Consider the following 19,078-nt stretch of genomic DNA (forward strand, 5'->3'; position numbering starts at 1 on the left):
AGAGGAGGTCGTGGTGGTGCACAGCACGCATCACGTGGTAGAGGTCGTGGTGCTCAGAATGATCGCTCTGACCATTCATCAAATTCTAATAACTGTTTCGATCAACGTGGATCATCGCAAGGACGATCTGCGCAGTACAATGTAGACGATTATTACGTCGATCAGGGACCTGACGATAGTAATTACTAGGACAGCCAAAGACAAGGAGAGGGAGTGGTATCAGTTCCGGTTGATCAGAGAGGGCCTTACGTCGCAGTTGCTACATCGGGCGTCGTTGAGCCTTTTCTGTTGGACACTGGTGCAGCGAAAAGTTCTATCATGCATTCGAAACTCCCTGGCGCACCTTTGTCTGGCTTAACAAATGTTTCCGTTGGATTCTCTGGCGCCCCCGTTAGCAATCCAGTCTCGCGCCCTTTGCCCCTTAAAATTGGGCCACGTGAGCTCGAAGCTCCATTGATTTTGTCTACTGGTTGTGGCGAAAATCTTTTGGGTCTGGATTTGCTTAAACGCTTGTATGCGACTTTGTATTGTTCTCCTGCGGGTGTAAAGCTTACGTTAGGAGAGAGGGTAGTCTCTCCCATGTACTTGTCCCTCGATAAGCTTCCACCGGAATTGAGTTCTCTTCCTGCATCTTTGTGGGCGACGGGTCCAAATGACGTGGGCCTACTTGATATCTCCCCTTATGTTGTTCAGTTGAAATCGAATGTGCGATTGCCACGTATTCCCCAATATCGTATCTCCCTTGATGGTGAACGAGCTTTGTTAGCGATCATCTATGATTTGATCGAGAAAGATGTCATTGAAGAAACTCGGGGAAACGTGTGCAATAGTCCTGTACTGCCCATTCTTAAACGTACTGATCCTACCAAACCGCCTGTTTATCGTTTTGTTATCGATTTACGGGAGGTGAATAAAATTGTGGTTCCTCAATTCCCTGTTGTGCCTGACATTACGGCGCTACTGACTCTGATTCCAGCTACAGCTTCATGGTTTTCGGTGATTGATTTGAAAAATGCGTTTTTCAGCATCCCGATTGCCGAAGAGAGCAGGGACCTTTTCGGTTTCTCTCTTGGTGGACGTAGCTTCCGGTTCAAACGCGCTCCTCAGGGCTACTGTGAAAGTCCATCGATTTACAGTCAAGCTTTGAAGGGTCAACTAGATGCGTTTAGGTTGCCGGTTGGTGCGGCTTTAATTCAATACGTCGACGACTTATTGGTGGCTGCTGATACTCAGGACATTTGCAAAATTGCTACAGTGTCGTTGCTGCAACATCTCTGTGAGTTAAATCACAAGGTGTCACCTTCTAAACTCCAATATTGTTGTCAAGAAGTAACCTACCTAGGTCACTTATTGTCAAAGGAGGGAAGGAGATTGACCCCAGAGAGAATTGCAGCGATTGCGCGCATGGCTGTGCCACAAACCCAAAGAGATGTGCGTGCCTTTCTAGGTATCACATCGTACTGCAGGCAGTGGATTCCTAATTTTTCATTGCTGGCGAAACCATTGGTGGCTCTTACGTGCAAGGATGTTTCGACTCCTTTACCATGGACGGAAGAATGTCAGAAAAGTTTTTCTGAATTACGTGATTCATTGTGTTCGGCTCCTGTGTTAGGTACCCCTGATTACAGTAAACCGTTCACGTTATATGTTCACGAGAGGGAAGGTTGTGCTTTAAGCGTCTTAACGCAACCTTTTGGTGGTAAGCAACGTCCATGTGCATATTTTTCCTCGACCTTAGACCCAGTAGCTAGAGCATTGCCGAGTTGTTTGAGAGCAACTGCGGCAGCTGCGGTCTCCATCCGACAATCAGCAGGATTGGTCATGGATAATATGCTTACGGTGATGGTTCCGCATGCAGTCGATACTCTTTTGAACCGTACGAAAACTCAGCACTTGACGAGTGCGAGGTTATCTGGGTACGAATTGACGCTCTTGGCAAGCCACATTCAGATAAAACGTTGTAATGTCCTAAATCCGGCAACTTTGTTACCAATTAGTGCAGAGTCAGATGCAGTAACAGAACATGACTGTTACTTGCGGACAGAGGAGGAAACAAAAGGTCGTGTGGACCTTAAAAACACCCCATTGGAAGACCCGGATGGCATCCTGTATGTGGATGGGTCATGTTTTAAATTGCCGAATGGTGATGTGACTACTGCTTATGCTGTGGTGACATTGAATACTGTTGTTGAGACTGCGAGATTGAGTCAGAATTCTGCCCAAGCTGCAGAGCTGATCGCTCTTACTAGAGCATGTGTATTAGCAAAAGGTAAACGTGTGAATGTGTACACCGATAGTCAGTATGCTTTCGGTGTAGCGCATAGTTTCGGACGATTGTGGCGAGAACGTGGTTTCTTGACGTCACATGGCATGAAAATACAGCATGGCCAGCTTGTGAACGATCTTTTGGATGCATTGACTTTGCCTGCTCAAGTTGCAATTGTTAAATGTAGTGCGCATCGTAAAGTGACGGATGATGTTGGTCGTGGTAATGCGTTTGCAGATGAGATTGCTAAGGAGACTGCCCGGAACCTTAGCACTCGAATGTATGTGACGAATTCGGTTAGGTGGCCTACAGAATCAAGTATGTGTGAGAATACTATAGAGAGTGTGAAAGCAATTCAGAATGAGGCCACCGACACTGAAAAGATGAAGTGGAAAGAAAGTACGGGAAGGTTGGATGTGAATGGTTGCTGGATTGATTTGTCAGATCAGAAAAGATGGATGTTGCCTGATGCGTATGTACTGGCCGTTGTGCAAATGGCACATGGGTTAGCACATATTAGCGCGAAAGGTATTTGCAAGTTGTTGGCTGATGTGTGGAAGAATGATGGAATTACTAAGTGTGCTGAACGTTTGGTGAAGAATTGTATGGTGTGTATAATGTACAATCCTGGCAAAGGAACCCCAACTCCCCCTGGCAGTTTTGCTCCTCCTTTGTATCCCTTTGAGGTGATCCAATTGGACTTCATCCATATGGAGCGATGCAATAACCTGAAATACGTTTTGGTTGTGGTTTGCGCATTCTCCCGATGGATCGAGGCCTATCCCCTCAAAGACAATACTGCTTTGTCTACTGCGAAAATCCTACTGAAGGAATACTTTCCTCGGTATGGAATGCCTAGAGTCGTGTGGTCAGATAACGGAAGTGAGTTTGTTGGAAGTGTGATGAAGAGTGTGTGTAAGGGCCTTGGAATAAATCAGAAATTCCATAGCGCCAATCATCCCCAGTCAGCTGGATTGGTTGAAGGGTACAATGGCACCCTTAAATTAAAATTAGCGAAGATTCAAGCTACGACTGGACTTTCGTGGCCTGATGCTTTGCCTCTAGCATTACTGTCAACTAGGGCGACTGTACACTCCCGAATAGGGCTCAGTCCCTATGAAATAGTGTTCGGCCGTCCTGCGAATGTGTGGGGGGTTCCTAGGCCAGGAATATTCTCTGATCTTGAGTTTCCGATGTTGATTGATTACTTACATGACTTGACTGCTAAACTGAGGTTAATTCATCAACAGGTTTACGACGCCTTGCCGACGCAGACGGAGGGTCCAGGCCACCAGCTCCAGCCCGGAGATTGGGTGGTTACCCGAAATTTTTCACGAAAAAACAATCTGGACCCTCGCTTCACCGGACCTTACCAGGTGCTCCTGGCCACGAGGACTGCCGTTCGTCTTGAGGGGCGGAAAAATTGGGTACATGCTACCCATTGTAAGCGAGTCCCTATTCCTTTGTCGGCAGACCCGTGGGTAAGGAAAGGCATTGCGTCAACAGAAACAGAAACATTGCCGGCGTTTGTACCTTTTAGCGACGCACAGCTTGTTGGAGAACCCTCAGCGCAGCAGAAAGCCACTGTCGAACATTTGTCAGCAAGAGACTCAAGACCAGACCAACGAACTGATCAGCAGGACGCTGTCTCTTCGACAGATCCTTTGTTCGACGTGCAGACACGTCCCGGGAAACATCGATATTCTTTGCGATCTCACACTAAGGACAAATAAAAATTTGCTTGCTTTGCTGAAATTGATAACTGCAATATCTTCGTTTCCCATGATCAACTTTGAACATTCGTATCATTGAAAATTGTTTTATATATATATATATATCAAGCTTCTTCCTTGTATCTTTTTCTTCCACAGCTGAGAAATATTGTGCTAATATATACATATTGTGTATTGAGGGCCGTAGGGCCGCGCGCGTACTTCCTTCTGGACAGTAGGTCTTGACACTAGGTTAAAGACCGTCGGTTCCTAGGAACTCCTGGGGATTGACTATTGCTGCACAGAACGAAGTGCGTCAAGAAACGTTGCGGACGGTCGTAGGGAAATGGCATTTTCGAAGCTGAATGATTTGGAAGGAGCTCAGGCATATAGAGTCAAGCTGCAGAAACTAAGTCGTACGAAATGTTTTGTATCCCAGTTGTTTGTTTTGTTTTTAACTGCTTCTGCATTTTTGGCGGGTGGGGTGTATTACACTATGTCTTACTTTTTACTTCCTACCCCTACTCCTACTCCTTACCCTAACATTACTTCTACTGCTTCTCCTCATTCCTTTCATATTCTACCGGAACACGAACAGGCTAGACGTGTAGAATTCCGCAACAATTCCTTTATCCAGCTCCTCCATCAGCATCAGTTAGTGGTTAACACTACTAATTGTTGGGTGTGTGGGTTGATGCCACATACTACGGGTAAGGGAATTCCATATCTGGTGTTACCGTATAGTTCCCAAGGGTCAGCTCGAGCATTCCAAACAATGCTTCGAAGCGCACTAGGTTTCCACCCCTCTCCAGAACGTTCCCCCAAACCGGGTCCTACCTCGTGGCAGTGGGTGGTATCGATGATAATACAGGATTTGGAAGATGAGATCTATGATGCTTTTCTCATCCCTAAGGCAGAGGTACAAGCCTATAGGGCACCGGATAGAGGGGAATATAGTACGTTCATTAATGAAAAGCAGCTTAAAAGCTCGCCTCCGATATGGGTCGTACCCCACACTGGTAATTTTTGTATCGTGGGTCGTGGTTCGCAAGCCTCACTTGGAGTAAGTGCTTGCACTGAAAGTTACGTTCTGTCAATGTCCCCGATCCCTGTGCTTCTGGCTGCCAAGGGTACGTACTTCATCTGTCATGATCGTGCATACACATGGTTGCCCGCAGACTTCATGGGCTCATGTTTTGTTGCAAATCTGTTGCCTCCGACGTTTACTGTAGATGCCGATTATCATAAGACTAGAGTTGTACGAGGCGTAATTAGCGAAGAGGATACTGCCGGTCAAGAGGCAGGAGACTTTTTCAAGGGTTTCCTCCCGTTTTGGGGACCTATGGTTAATAGTAGGAACCTGAGACATTTGACTCGAGTGGTAGAATCGACAGCTAACATTACTGCCAGTGCCCTTGGTAATATCACCACAGAACTTCAGGCGGAGAGACTTATGACATTACAAAACCGTATGGTTTTAGATGTTGTCTTAGCAGATCGCGGTGGGGTATGTAAAGTGATCCATTCGAGCTGTTGCATTTTCATTCCAGATAATGCTCCTACTGTCTATCAAGCCATCTCGAAGTTGCACAAGATCTCCGAATCCATACACGTGGATGTAGGGGATTGGACGCTACTCGGTTGGTTTTGGGGCCTGATGTCGACTTGGGGTTGGAAGATTCTGACGATCATCGGGGTTGTGGTAGTGTTCCTGTTCACGTGTTGCCTTTGTGTGCAGTGTGGTCCTGCCTTATGTGGCCTCTGTGCTACAACGTGTATGAGACAACCATCTGTTACCAAGGGGACTCGGTTGGACAGAGCTATGCTACAACGACATCTTGATGGTCTGATGAATATCAAATATGATTCCGACTAGTGCTTGCCTACATGAGGGCAAAAGGAGCGTCTGAGGTTCCGTGACGATTGTAAGTGGTGTTTTCGACTCGCACGAATATGGTCGAGTCTAGTATCTATGAACCGCAAATGACGAGTTTTGTAAGTGTGCGCAGTTTCGCTGTGCTAACTTAAACCGTTCGTTTGTTATGTGGGTTTGTCATCTGTACCCACGGGTTCCATCTTAGATACGGCATCCATTTTGTCTCTTGCCCTCAAGTAGCCAGCGAACGGACGCTGTCCGCTTCGCGACCCTGGGACTCCCAAGATATGGCGGAAGACGCATGTTCTTTGTAAGTGTCTTTATGACGAGGGGGATGCTACTGTAAGGCAGATGGCGCCGCTCGAGGCTCATCTTGCCGCACGGGCTTATTGTCTCAGTCGTGCATCTCATTAGGCACGTCCCTTTGATGCCTGTATCTCGTGCTTCTCGACACTCCCCTTTTACACCCTTTCCGATCTCCCTACTGTCTCCGTCTTCCTCTGCACCTGTCTTCGTTCCTATTTCGATCTACTTTACTGCTGATTGGAATTTGCTAATGGTGGGAAGATGGGTTTTTACAGTTGGGAATCGCCAAATGTTTCCGCACTTATGTTCCGGATCTTGTGTGTTTCAAAGTGATCTAAGCGACCCCTCTGAGAGCGACTTGTGGGAACCAGGTTGTAAACTATTGTGTATCATGTTATCCTATGGGTAAAAACTGTATAAAAGGAGCGATCCACAAATACAATTTGAAGCAGTCTCCCCGAACTACACTCGATGTACTTCCTGTGACTTCTGTGTTCCCTGCAGTAAATAAACCTTGACTCTTTGACGCCGAAGGAAGTGTCCCGTGTCTCTGTGACTTGTACGCCGGAGCAGGTTACCCACGAAGGTTTCAGGTGTTGTGCCCTGGCACCGCTGGGTCCAAAGAACCCAGTCCTTCAATATGTGAGATCATAAGCAGTGTCTTGCAGAGTGTGTATGTGGTGAGTGGTTCTGTGAATGATTTCATCAGTGATGTAATTTGAGATGTCATCGGTGATGTCACTGACCATGCTGTGAGTAATGGAATTTGTGAGGTCATAACCTGTGCATTGCAGGGGCATAAGTTATAGTTAGCTCAGGTAACTATAATTGCTGAATTTTACTATTTTTGTACAAGTGAAATCTGACTCTAACTATAACATTCCTGTAACTTTAGTTTTTTTCAGTGAGATTCTAAGATTGTTTTAATTCTATTTTCTAACTATCACATCACTGTATCCTTTTTTCCCCAGTGTGTGTGTGTGTGTATATATATATATATATATATATATATATATATATATATCTCAAAGTTCACAAGTTGCCATATGCAGGGTGCACTCACAGTAGGCGTACATAAGGTCAGGGAAGCTCTTTCACACATCCTGCGCCCGCAGCACCTGCCGCGTTTCAAGCTCCGCCCTTCATCAGAGGTTTGCTGCTACAAAGAAGTGCCAACATGTGACTTGCCAATAAATTCCCTTTGATGTTGCTCACAATCAGACTCAGGTGAGTATCAATATAGAGTATCCTGGGATTGGTAGTCCAAATAAAGAAGATTAAACGCATTGCCCCATTAATGTGCTATTATATAAAGGCAAGCCCTACAACTATTCCATCTATTTGCAGACAATCATCTACCTGTAAGCAATTCAGCAATGAACTCGCATTGTTCCACATAGTAGAAAATATAGGAGAACCAAAAAGAAGTAGAAACATAATAACCATCAAAACCTTTTTTAAACAGGTAAGAGTAGATTGAGAATATCAGCATCATCTAATTACAGTAGTAGCAAACCATCGGTCTGCTCTTGTTACCTGCAGGAAACGGTAAAGCATAGACATATACCATCGTGCTGTGTAAATAGGTTTTTATTTCCCTCTTAATCCTAGTCACTGTAGTACCCCATAGGCAATAACAAATACACCTTCCTTCTAGCTTGTGTCATTTCCCCCCACCCTTTCTCTTCTTTTATCCTTGAGACAGTCATCACATTCCCAGAATGTACATAAAATGTTAATTGGCCCTGCACCAATAGAAACAATATGAAATATAAGCATAAATATTCTGTTCATGTTTTGAAATGTTTCAACTGTGGAAAATATAACTGTACTGTTTTTAATTTTTTCCATTTGTGTATTTGTAAGCATGTCTCGCTGTTATCAACTAGCATATTGAACCAATTGTTAGGCGGTATATCACGTATTTGTAACCATTCACTGGCATTTGAATTTGAATTCTGGCAAAAAGTTTTTAATAACGTCAACTGTTTTGCATAAAAAACCAAATTGTAAAAGATTTTTAAAATTTTCTTACAGCATCATGATGCTACAGTCCTGAGGAAGACACGGCTTACGTGTCGAAACGCGTAGACAGGAAACCATCTATTATTTTATATCACAACCCGTTTTTACCAATGAATGCATATGCTATAATGCAAAAATGTTTTATCAAGTCCCATCAATGATTCAATGCTTTTATCAAATGTTGTTTTTTGTATGGAATTAAAATGTACTTTATGTGCTAAAACTTTTGTTTACCATTATTAATTGTGGTGTGTTTGCCATTTAAAGTGTGCCAGTAGGTAGTCTGTTTGCCTGGGTGCGTTAATTTACACATATTGTTTACCCTGACCCAGGAATTCGATCCAAATCAAGGGGTCCTTGTTTTTTCACACATTGATACCCACGGTGCATCCGTGTGGGACTGAATTGTTGCCTATATTTAAATTACCGCTGTGTTCCAGTTTTGTATATTACTTAGACATTGTCTTACAAGCACTATATTTGTGTACTCTGCCCTTCCAATTTTCCTTTTCTTTCATTCACTCCTGTTGTCTTCTCTATCATTCAGTCATGGCCCTAATGGAGACATTTGGTTTCTCCAATGAAGATTTTGCTACATTGGTAGGCACTAATGTACTCTCCAGTCATGGCCTTATATCTAACCCCCAGAATAATAGCGATATAGGTAAATTGTCCAATCTTAGGAAAAAACTAATAAGAATAGAGGCCCACGGAGAATTTATGCTCAATTATCTAAAAGCAGGCATTATTCCGTTAGGCCTAAGAATTTGAAACATTCCAGGCTTGTTTGTAGATGTAAAAACATTTCTACATAAATGGAGTATGATAGCCAGTAGATGTTCGCGGGATCTTATGATCCTAATCATCGCAACATCCAAAGAGCTATCCTCAGATCTAAAGAAAGAAATAGAGGAACTGGAGGATAAAATAAAAAAATCTTCAATAATAGAAGAGGCTGATAAACAGCTAGAAGCCTTGAAAAAAGATATTTTGTCCTTTGCAGAATATCTCGCAAAAACGAAACACGAGAAATTCACAAAAGACAAAAGATTCTATACAGTAGAACGTGCCTACCCTTACCTTGGAGATAATGTTTATAAAAACGGTTATCATCAAGGAGGAACAAATTACAACCAACAAAACCACCTTTTCAGAATCCTCAGACCCTGACTCAGATAGTGACTCTAATTATCAGGAAGAAGGCCCATATAACCCACACAATGGACGTAGAAACCTACGCCAGCCTTTTTTGGGGTATCGCGGTGCGAAACGGGGACGACAAAGAGTACGATTTCAACCTCAGTCGAGAGGCCATTACCAGACTCACCAGTACCCCACGGAACCTCAACATTATTTAGAGACTCGCAGCAAGCAGTACCAAAGACAATGGATGTAATACCTATTTTTAACCTTTCAAAGCACAATCTGGATGCATCAGATATATCTGTACTAACAAAAGGACTAACATTTGTTCCACATTCAAATGTAGATTTATTTGAACTGCATCAGGACATACATTCCTTTTTTAGTAAGATAAGATTACAAACGTTTTTTATGAGTAAAGTAGACAAAGACCAAGACACTAGAACCAACAACATCGTAGCTTTACCATCCATGTTCACTCCCTCATTGGACCAATTAGGCCCAGAGATGGCAATATTTGAAAAAGTTGTCTTAACCAAATTAGAACAAGCCTTACGGTATGTACCTAAACCTAGATATAACATCTCCAAAGAGGAACATGTAGCTTTAAACAACTTAAAAAACAACAAATAAATTGTTGTGAAGAGCAGCGACAAAGGAGGTGGAATTGTCCTCATTGACTCTACCACCTATGAAACCAATATGCTAAATATGTTGAACGATCCGTTGTTCTACAAAAAAGTCACCAACAACCCCACAGATAGAGTAATCAAAACAATCCAGAAAATTACAACCAGGGCCCTGAATGAAAAGATAATTAATAAAAAGGAATATGTATTTTTGAATAAGTCACAAAAAAAGATAGCCTGTATCTACGGGATACCAAAAATGCATAAAAACCAGCAAAACCCTCCATATCGTCCGATTGTTTCTACTATAGGCACCCCAACAGAGGCCCTATCAAAATACTTGGACAATATTCTCAGGCCATATATTCCACTTACCCCTTCATACGTTAAAGATACTGGGGCAATTATTTCAAAGGTCGAACATCTACCTTACAATGGAACAAGTGATCTATTAGTTACTTTGGATGTTGAAACCTTATATAGTAACATTCCCCAAAAAGGAGCGATAGAGGCCACCATGTGGTTTATAGACTTGCACCAAATACCATGCAGCAAATTGTTCATCTTTGAGTGCCTATCATTAGTACTCAAAGAAAATGTCTTTCAATTCGGTGACCACATGTACCAACAGACAAAGGGCGTTAGTATAGGGGCAGCAATGGCCCCATCTATAGCTAATATATACATGGCCCTTTTTGAATCTCGCCATGTACACAATGAAATGGCTCCATTCTTTGAGTCTGTTTCCCATTGGTACCGGTTTATTGATGATATTTTTTTTATCTGGACCAATGGGGAACAGACTCTACAAGAATTCCTAGAGTGGATTAATCTTGCAGACAACAACCTTCGCTTCACTGCACATATTGATGCGAAACAAGTGGAGTTCTTCGATATATATATCAGGAATGAATCAAATAAATTCGAGGTAGATCTATACACGAATTCTACAGCAAGGAATACATTACTCCATTTCTCGAGTTACCATCCTAGAAACCAAAAAGATGGAATTCCCTTTTCGCAATTTCTCAGAGTAAGAAGAAATTGCACAAATATTAGAGATTATGATTCCCAGTCTGTAAAGATGAAACAGAAATTTCTCAAACGAGGATATCCACATCGCCTCGTCCGAGAAGCATATAAAAGAGCTTGATTCTACGATCGAGATGCTCTACTCAAATCAGAAAAAGAACAACAGGAACCAAAACTGGTTTGCATTACAAAGCATTCCACGTTGAATGCCACAGTTAGACAAATCATTAACGCCAACTGGCATTTACTAAACATAGAATCATCACAACCCAAACTTAAGAAACCACTGTTTGCGCATCGCCGCAATAAAAACATAAAGGACCTTGTGGTCAGATCACGTTTTACTGGAACAACTATTAAGACCCCCTTTGTACAAAAATCAATTGAAGGCATAAATGCCATTAAAGGTACTTCTAGATGTGGTTCCTGCCAGTCCTGTGACGGCATTATACCAGGAGAAACATTCACCTTTAACCAATTTAATATACAAGCAAAGGAACTATGGACATGTAGCACATGTAACATAATATATCTTATCTTATGCCCATGTAACTTGGATTATGTAGGTGAAACCTCCCGAGCAATAAAAACTCGCCTCACAGAGCATAGGTCTGCCATTAGAACACGCAAGTTAACAGCCCCACTTGTAAGTAATTTTTCTGAATTCCAACACTCTCCATCTGACATTAGATGGCGGATCTTAGAAAAGATCCACACACCCAACAATAATGGCGGGGACAAAATAAGAAAAAAGAAATACGTTTCCTGGATCTTTTCTTTGAGGACTTTCACCCATGGCTTGAATAATGAATTACCATGGGAGAATGCGATTCTCTAAAGAAATCAGTATTCTGTCCCATATTTACTGAAACATAAACCGCTCCGAACGACAGGCCCGTTAAACTGTTGGTGTTCCCAAAATTAATCTAGTTAAAAGCCGAAAAATAAAATGATTCACACCAGGGGGTCATTAAATACCCAAACACAGTTGCTAATTTGTATTATCCAACAGGGAAAACGTACCTCCTGTTGTTGTCCATTTGCCCTTTAATAAACTGATGAACTGAATACAGGTTTGGTTCTTATCCCCTCTAAAAATGATTTAACCAGAATAAAATAAACATAGCTCGACCCATACTCAAAGAGATAACTAAACACTGCATACTGTTATATCCAAACATTATTACGAAGGTCACTTTGTTCCCCTAGCACTGTGATCCTGGGTTAGCTCCATCGCCACCTTTAAATGAATACATCTGTAATGTTGCTATACCCCTTTAAGAAACTAGGTAACCGCATTTACCAATGACAGAGTAGGTTATATAAACCAATCAAAATGACAGTTTGTGGTTCCTTCGCTGAATGCCAAGACGCCAGAAAGTGCACATCCGGCACGCCGTCCCTTCGCCTGCTATAGGTAAGATAAGAAATAGAAACTAACGTAAACTAGAACCAGTTATCATCATAAAGTATTAATACCAATATACGGCTATTTTGTAACTGTAGATAAACCGCAAGTCCGTGACCGCAATCCGTCATCTGATAAACATCTTAAGTCTGGTCCGGCACTGAGTGGTACGCCATAGGTAAGAAACAGAAACACCCACAGTGTGTAGCTAATGTTCAATGAATATTACCAATCTAAACCGCTTACCCGACTATTTTTCCTACTAGGTAAATGTGACTCCATTGGCCATATCTAGTCCGAACTACCACGTTACCGCGCCTATTGTCCACTACGCAATTGACAAATACTTACGTCGGCTAAGGAGTTACCATTTGGCGTCTCTTTCTCAAAAATAATGAGGGAATTTTTTTCATAGACAGCTGCCATCTCTCAAACAAAATCCGTATCAGCAGGCGCAGGGACAAATACGCAACTTTGATATACTCCCTGTCTTTTCTGAACAGGTGAGCAATGCAACAGTCGTAATGGACATGCTACTCGAATTTCTTTAGAAATAATGCAACATACTGATACAAGGTAACCTCTATGTTTCAGAGAACCGGTAATCTGAGCAGGAATATACCAACAGTCAGTTGGGGACAATACTATGATAAATTAAACTAAATCGGTAAGAAAGATTAAACGCATTGCCTCATTAATGTGCTATTATATAAAGGCAGGCCCTACAACTATTCCATCTATTTGCAGACGATCATCTACCTGTAAGCAATTCAGCAATGAACTCGCATGGTTCCACATAGTGGAAAATATAGGAGAACCAAAAAGATGTAGAAACATAATAACCATCAAAACCTTTTTTAAACAGGTAAGAGTAGATTGAGAATATCAGCATCATCTAATTACAGTAGTAGCAAACCATCGGTTTGCTCTTGTTACCTGCAGGAAACGGTAAAGCATAGACATATACCATTGTGCTGTGTAAATAGGTTTTTATTTCCCTCTTAATCCTAGTCACTGTAGTACCCCATAGGCAATAACAAATAAACCTTCCTTCTAGCTTGTGTCATTTCCCCCCAACCTTTCTCTTCTTTTATCCTTGAGACAGTCATCACATTCCCAGAATGTACATAAAATGTTAATTGGCCCTGCACCAATAGAAACAATATGAAATATAAGCATAAATATTCTGTTCATGTTTTGAAATGTTTCAACTGTGGAAAATATAACTGTACTGTTTTTCATTTTTTCCATTTGTGTATTTGTAAGTATGTCTCGCTGTTATCAACTAGCATATTGAACAAATCGCTAGGCGGTATATCACGTATTTGTAACCATTCACTGGCATTTGAATACTGGCAAAAAGGTTTTAATAACGTCAACTGTTTTGCACAATAAAACTAAATTGTAAAAGATTTTTTAAATTTTCTTACAGCATCATGATGGTACAGTCCTGAGGAAGACACGGCTTACGTGTCGAAACGCGTAGACAGGAAACCATCTATTATTTTATATCACAACCCGTTTTTTACCAATGAATGCATATGGAAAGGGAAGACCACTCGGTCCCCCCGAACGTATGGATGGGTGCCCCGATCCCCCCGGGAAACCATTGTGGGCGGGGGGTGTGTCCCGGCTGGTATGCCCGAAGCGGCGTAGCCGGAACACGGCCTTCCCGCCCAGAAGGGGTTGTCCTAAACACCCGCCCGGAAGTCCGCGCACGGATGGGCGTACCTGAGGTGAGCCCCCGCCCTCCCGCAGATGGATAAATAGAGCGGGAATCCAACAAAGCTTCCTCTTGTTCCAATGCTCTGAAGGCTGCACCACTCGTCGCTCTTGAGCCCTCGAGGGAACAAGCTGCAATTTTGAGAACTTGTAATCTTTGTTATTTCTCTTTCAGTGTCAGGCGTGTGGAAGATCGAGCCACCCTTGTGGATCAAGTCGGGCGGAGTAAACGAAGTCATGTCTGGCAAGAAAGCGGGAAAGAGCTCCGAGATGGAGAGGATGCTACGCACCTTGGTGAACCGAGTAGCGGTGATGGACCGGAAGATGGGTAAAGTGGATGAGCTCGGTCGGGGCTTAGCGGCCATCAAGAAGCAGATGGCGGCCCAGAATGCCCCCTTGGGGCGGCCTAAGAAAGTCATAGGACCGGCCTTGCCGAATGTCGCCCCAGGGGGTAAGGGTAAGAGGAATAAGGGGAGGGCAGGTCCCAGTGAGGTCCCAGTCCCAGAAGTACCTCTATCGAGCCCGGGCGCAGACAACCCAGTCGCGCCGGTAGATAGCCCGGTACCAGGTCCGGATGGGGGTTTACCAATCCCCGTAGTGATCACGCCAATTGGGGATGACCAAATGCCCCCTGAGCTGGCACTGCAGTTAGCGGCAGTGTTACCATGGCTAAAGAAAGGAGCAGGGGGATCAGTAGCTATGGGCGACCCGGCTGAAGAAGCCAGATTAATTATTGAGCAGTTGCGGCAGTCAAGGGATGCCGGGACGGCGAATATACCCTCTATTCCCCCGCAGGTGGCGACGGAGGTCACGACAGATGGTCGAGCAAAGACAACGGACACGGCTGGGAAGAAGGCTGAACCCGGTAAGAGACCATTGCCATTGGTGGGGGAGGGTTCAGTACCCTCAAGGCGGGAAAGTTTATCGCAGCACATTCCCATGGCTACGAAAGAGATGATATGGGGAGATAAATACATCAACATGTTTTCGCTTCTGACTGACCATCGTGAGGTAGAATATGCAAAAACCCAGAAAGATTTGTGGCACCCCAGCGTATGGCGAGCCAAGATGGCGGAATTCAGGGTCAATGAGACCATGGTGAACTGGGTCAGGGCCTTTTCTATTTTTACGGCAATTATGGGTGAGCGTAAACCAGAAGTGTTGCCTGACTTATCATGTTATCAGAACAGGATCATGAATTTCTATGCAATATATGGGGAAAATGAATGGAAGGGTTACGATGTTACCTTTAGAAAAGCAAAAGAGTTTAACGAGGCTTTAACATGGGATTGTCTGGACACGGTGTCGTGGCATGCTCAGCTTTTGCCGGGACCGGCGGGTACGTCGGTACCAAGCACGAGCGTTTCTGGGACATTCCAAGAGAAGCCGGCACACTTTCGGGCGAACGCCGGAGGGGATCCGCATCCCAGGTCTGGCGGGAATGGAAACAAGCGGGGGGTTTGTTGGGGATTCAACAAAGGAACCTGTAACAGGCCTCAAGGAACGTGTAGGTTCCGGCATGCTTGTTCGGGCTGTGGGAATTCCTCACACCCAGAGGCTAGCTGTCGATCCAAGTCCAATGGTGCGGGAGGAAAGGGGGGATCGAAGCAGGATTAATGTGGTGCCTTGGAAGCAAACATCTTCGCCCATTGATATCTTGGCTTTGATCCCCTGGCTCAACCGATACCCTGATCATGTGTCCGCCGGGACTCTGAGGAATGGCTTTCTGTATGGCTTCCGGATCCCGGCGGGAAATTTTCGGGGGAGCCCCTTCTGTAAAAACCAACTGTCTACTCAGCACAACCCGGCGGTGGCTGCCACAAAGATAGCGAAAGAAGTCAGCTTGGGGCGGGTAGCGGGGCCATTTGAATGTCCGCCAGTTGCGGAATTTGTGTGTTCTCCTCTAGGAGTGGTTCCGAAGAAAGACCCGGGGGAGTATAGACTCATCCACAATCTATCGGCCCCTAAAGGGGCCTCGGTAAATGAGGCTATTGACCCCGAGGTGTGCTCGGTTAGGTATGCATCGTTCGATGATGCAGTCGTTCTGTTGAATCGCCTGGGCCCCGGTGCATTATTAGCAAAATCAGACATTGAATCGGCATTCAGGTTACTCCCGGTACACCCTCAGGACCAACGCCTGCTGGGATTCACGTTTCAAGGGAAATATTACATGGATAAATATATGCCCATGGGTTGTTCAATTTCATGTGCCTATTTTGAAATGTTTAGCTCCTTTTTGGAATGGGCGTTCACCGAGGCCACAGGGCATAGACAGGTGATGCACTATTTGGATGATTTCCTTTTCCTAGGTCCGGCGGACACTCGGGAATGTGCACAAGCGCTACAGGACTTCTGCATGCTCATGCGGGAGTTCGGAGTCCCATTGGCGCCAGGTAAGACGGTGGGGCCATCTACCTCACTGGAGTTTCTGGGGATTGAGCTGGACTCAGTGGAGGGGTGTTTCCGTCTGCCAATTGAGAAGGTGGCCAAGTTCAGGGCTTCCCTGGTACAATGTCTCCGTAAAGATAAGGTGACCCTGCATCAGTTGCAACAGGCTCGCCCTTTCTCACGTTCCATAGCACAAGCTATGGTGGGCCTTAAGGAAGGACACCACCGCACTAGACTGTCGGCAGAGGTTCGCCAGGACATGCGCATTTGGTTAGCATTCCTGGCAGATTTCAACGGTCGAGTGGTGTGGAGCAAACCCCCAGCCTCGTCGGGCGAACTAGGATTGTGGACCGACTCGGCGGGGAGTGTGGGATTTGGCGCGATCTTTGGAAACCGATGGTCGGCGCAAACATGGCCGGCGTGGTGGCACTCAAGTGGCCTAACAGGTAACATTGGATTCTTGGAGCTATTCCCCATTTGGGTGGCTCTGATGGCATGGCCGGAAGACTTTAGAAACCGATCTGTGGTGTTTTGGTCAGACAACATGACAGTGGTCGAGTGCATTAATCACCAGGCTGCACGCTGCAAGTGGATCTTGAGACTGTTGAAAGAAATTGTATTGCGATGCATGAGATTGAATGTACAATTCAGGGCAAGACATGTGCCGGGTGTACTGAATAATGCTGCTGATGCACTCTCTCGTTCACACATGCAGGCTTTCAGGGGTTATCTACCTACAGCGGAACTAGTGGCGGCACCGTTCCCCGAAGCACTATGGCAGATCGGTGCCCCGGAATACAAGACCTCGTGGCAGCCAGCTTAGCGCTCAGGACGAGAAAAGCTTATGAAGGAGCGTTTCATTCATACTGCGCCTTTTTAGGGCCGGTAGGGGGTCATAGCTGGGGGCGGGAAGAATCCTTCCTCCGGTTTTTGGTGGCACTTCATAAGGAAGGCCGTTCGGCGGCAACTGCCAACAGATATAGGGCAGCCGTATCATTCATGGCACAGCTCCACGGGATACGAGACCCGATGGGTTCCATCTTAGTCAGGAAGGTGCTCCGCGGTTGGCAGCGCCTGGAAGGTCGCAGACAAGATAGAAGGCACCCGATTGGGCTAGACAGATTGTCCTTGCTACTAGAAAAACTGGAGGAGACATGCTCCTCGCCCAGCGAGGTAATTCTGTTCCGAGCGGCTTTCGCATTGGCATTCCATGGGGCCATGCGGGTAAGTGAACTCGTAGCAAGGAACAAGAAGGATGTCGAGGGAGGTCTATGCAGGGATCATGTTCAATTACGGGGTGATTCTCTGTTGATCTCGATAGCCAGGTCCAAATCAGACCAAGAAGCTTTGGGGAATAGTGTGGTTATGCAGCGCACCCGAGGGAGCCCAAGTTGTCCCATAAGGTATTTAGAGGACTACCTGGCACAGAGGTTGACAACATGGGGGGGGACCCTGCTTAGACACAAGGACGGCACCCCGTTGACAAGATTTCAGTTTCGGAGGGTACTGGCAATTGCAGTTGCTGCGGCGGGCTTGAACCCGTGCGATTTTGGGACCCACTCATTCAGAATAGGGGCCGCTACTGAGGCTACGGCTCGGGGTCTAGGTGCGGAGGAAGTGAAACAGTTCGGCCATTGGTCCTCGAACTGTTTCAAGAGGTATGTGCGACTGCACATGTTGTAAAAGACTGATGAAATGCACTCACGCTTGTTGTCTTTTGTTTGGATTACAGTTTCGCAAGCCTGTAACGCGGGGCGAAAAATCGGACTGGCCCGACACCAGAGGACCAGTGAGAAAGGATCATCGACTGGAGGTCAAGTGGTATGGGTCATGGGCCACTCATACGTGAGGCGTGCCGGGGACATATTCAAGGCAGGTGACGCGATTCACGCATCTGAAGAATGTGGGTTTAGAGTGTCCTTCCATGGAAAAAGAGGCCTCTGTTTTGACCAGTTCCAGAGCTATCTGGAGGAACTGTTAGGGCGGCAAAGGTCACCGCCATCTGTAATCATAGTGCATCTGGGAGGCAATGACTTGGTAAAGCTGGGAAGACGGGTATTGCTGGAGCACATATTGTCAGCAGTCAGTTGGTTGTCCAAGAGGCTCCCGGGGTGTACGATTGCTTGGTCCCACATGATTCCCAGGAGAGTTTGGCGGGGGGTCTGTCTGTGTTGGCGTTGAATCACTCGGTAAAGAGGGTCAACAACAAGATCGAGAAACTGTTTCGCTCTACTCACTTACAAAGCATTCCTCATGGGTGTATCCGGGGTGATCACTATTATTTGGATGATGGGGTACACCTGTCCAGGGCTGGGAATGAATTACTCATAGGAGACTTCATAGCGTGGCTGAGGGCGTTGAGGAGACATGACCTTTAGGAAGTGTGGGGGGGCCGGATAGTCGGTCAACTATCCGGCCTGTGGCGGTAAGGTCATGATCGGTGAGCAGTGATTTCAAGGTCCCTAGGGGGGGCGCCACCCAGTATGGATGGGAGCGCCCGGGGGGAGGCGGCCATTGGCCCCTCCCATGGGGGGGCGGCACCCACTACGGATGGGTTGCCTAGGGGGAGAC

At 45.3% G+C, this 19,078-nt stretch overlaps 1 protein-coding gene across 1 annotated transcript in view; it reads right to left on the reverse strand.

Moving 5' to 3' along the window:
* The window catches only part of LOC147727328 (acyl-coenzyme A amino acid N-acyltransferase 1-like), a 324,055-nt gene that overhangs the window by 171,076 nt on the left and 133,901 nt on the right, over positions 1 to 19,078 (reverse strand). The gene's annotated exons all lie outside the window — the stretch shown is intronic.

Source organism: Lissotriton vulgaris, chromosome 3_1 (assembly GCF_964263255.1).
Source record: "Lissotriton vulgaris chromosome 3_1, aLisVul1.2, whole genome shotgun sequence".
Classification (NCBI taxonomy): domain Eukaryota; kingdom Metazoa; phylum Chordata; class Amphibia; order Caudata; family Salamandridae; genus Lissotriton; species Lissotriton vulgaris.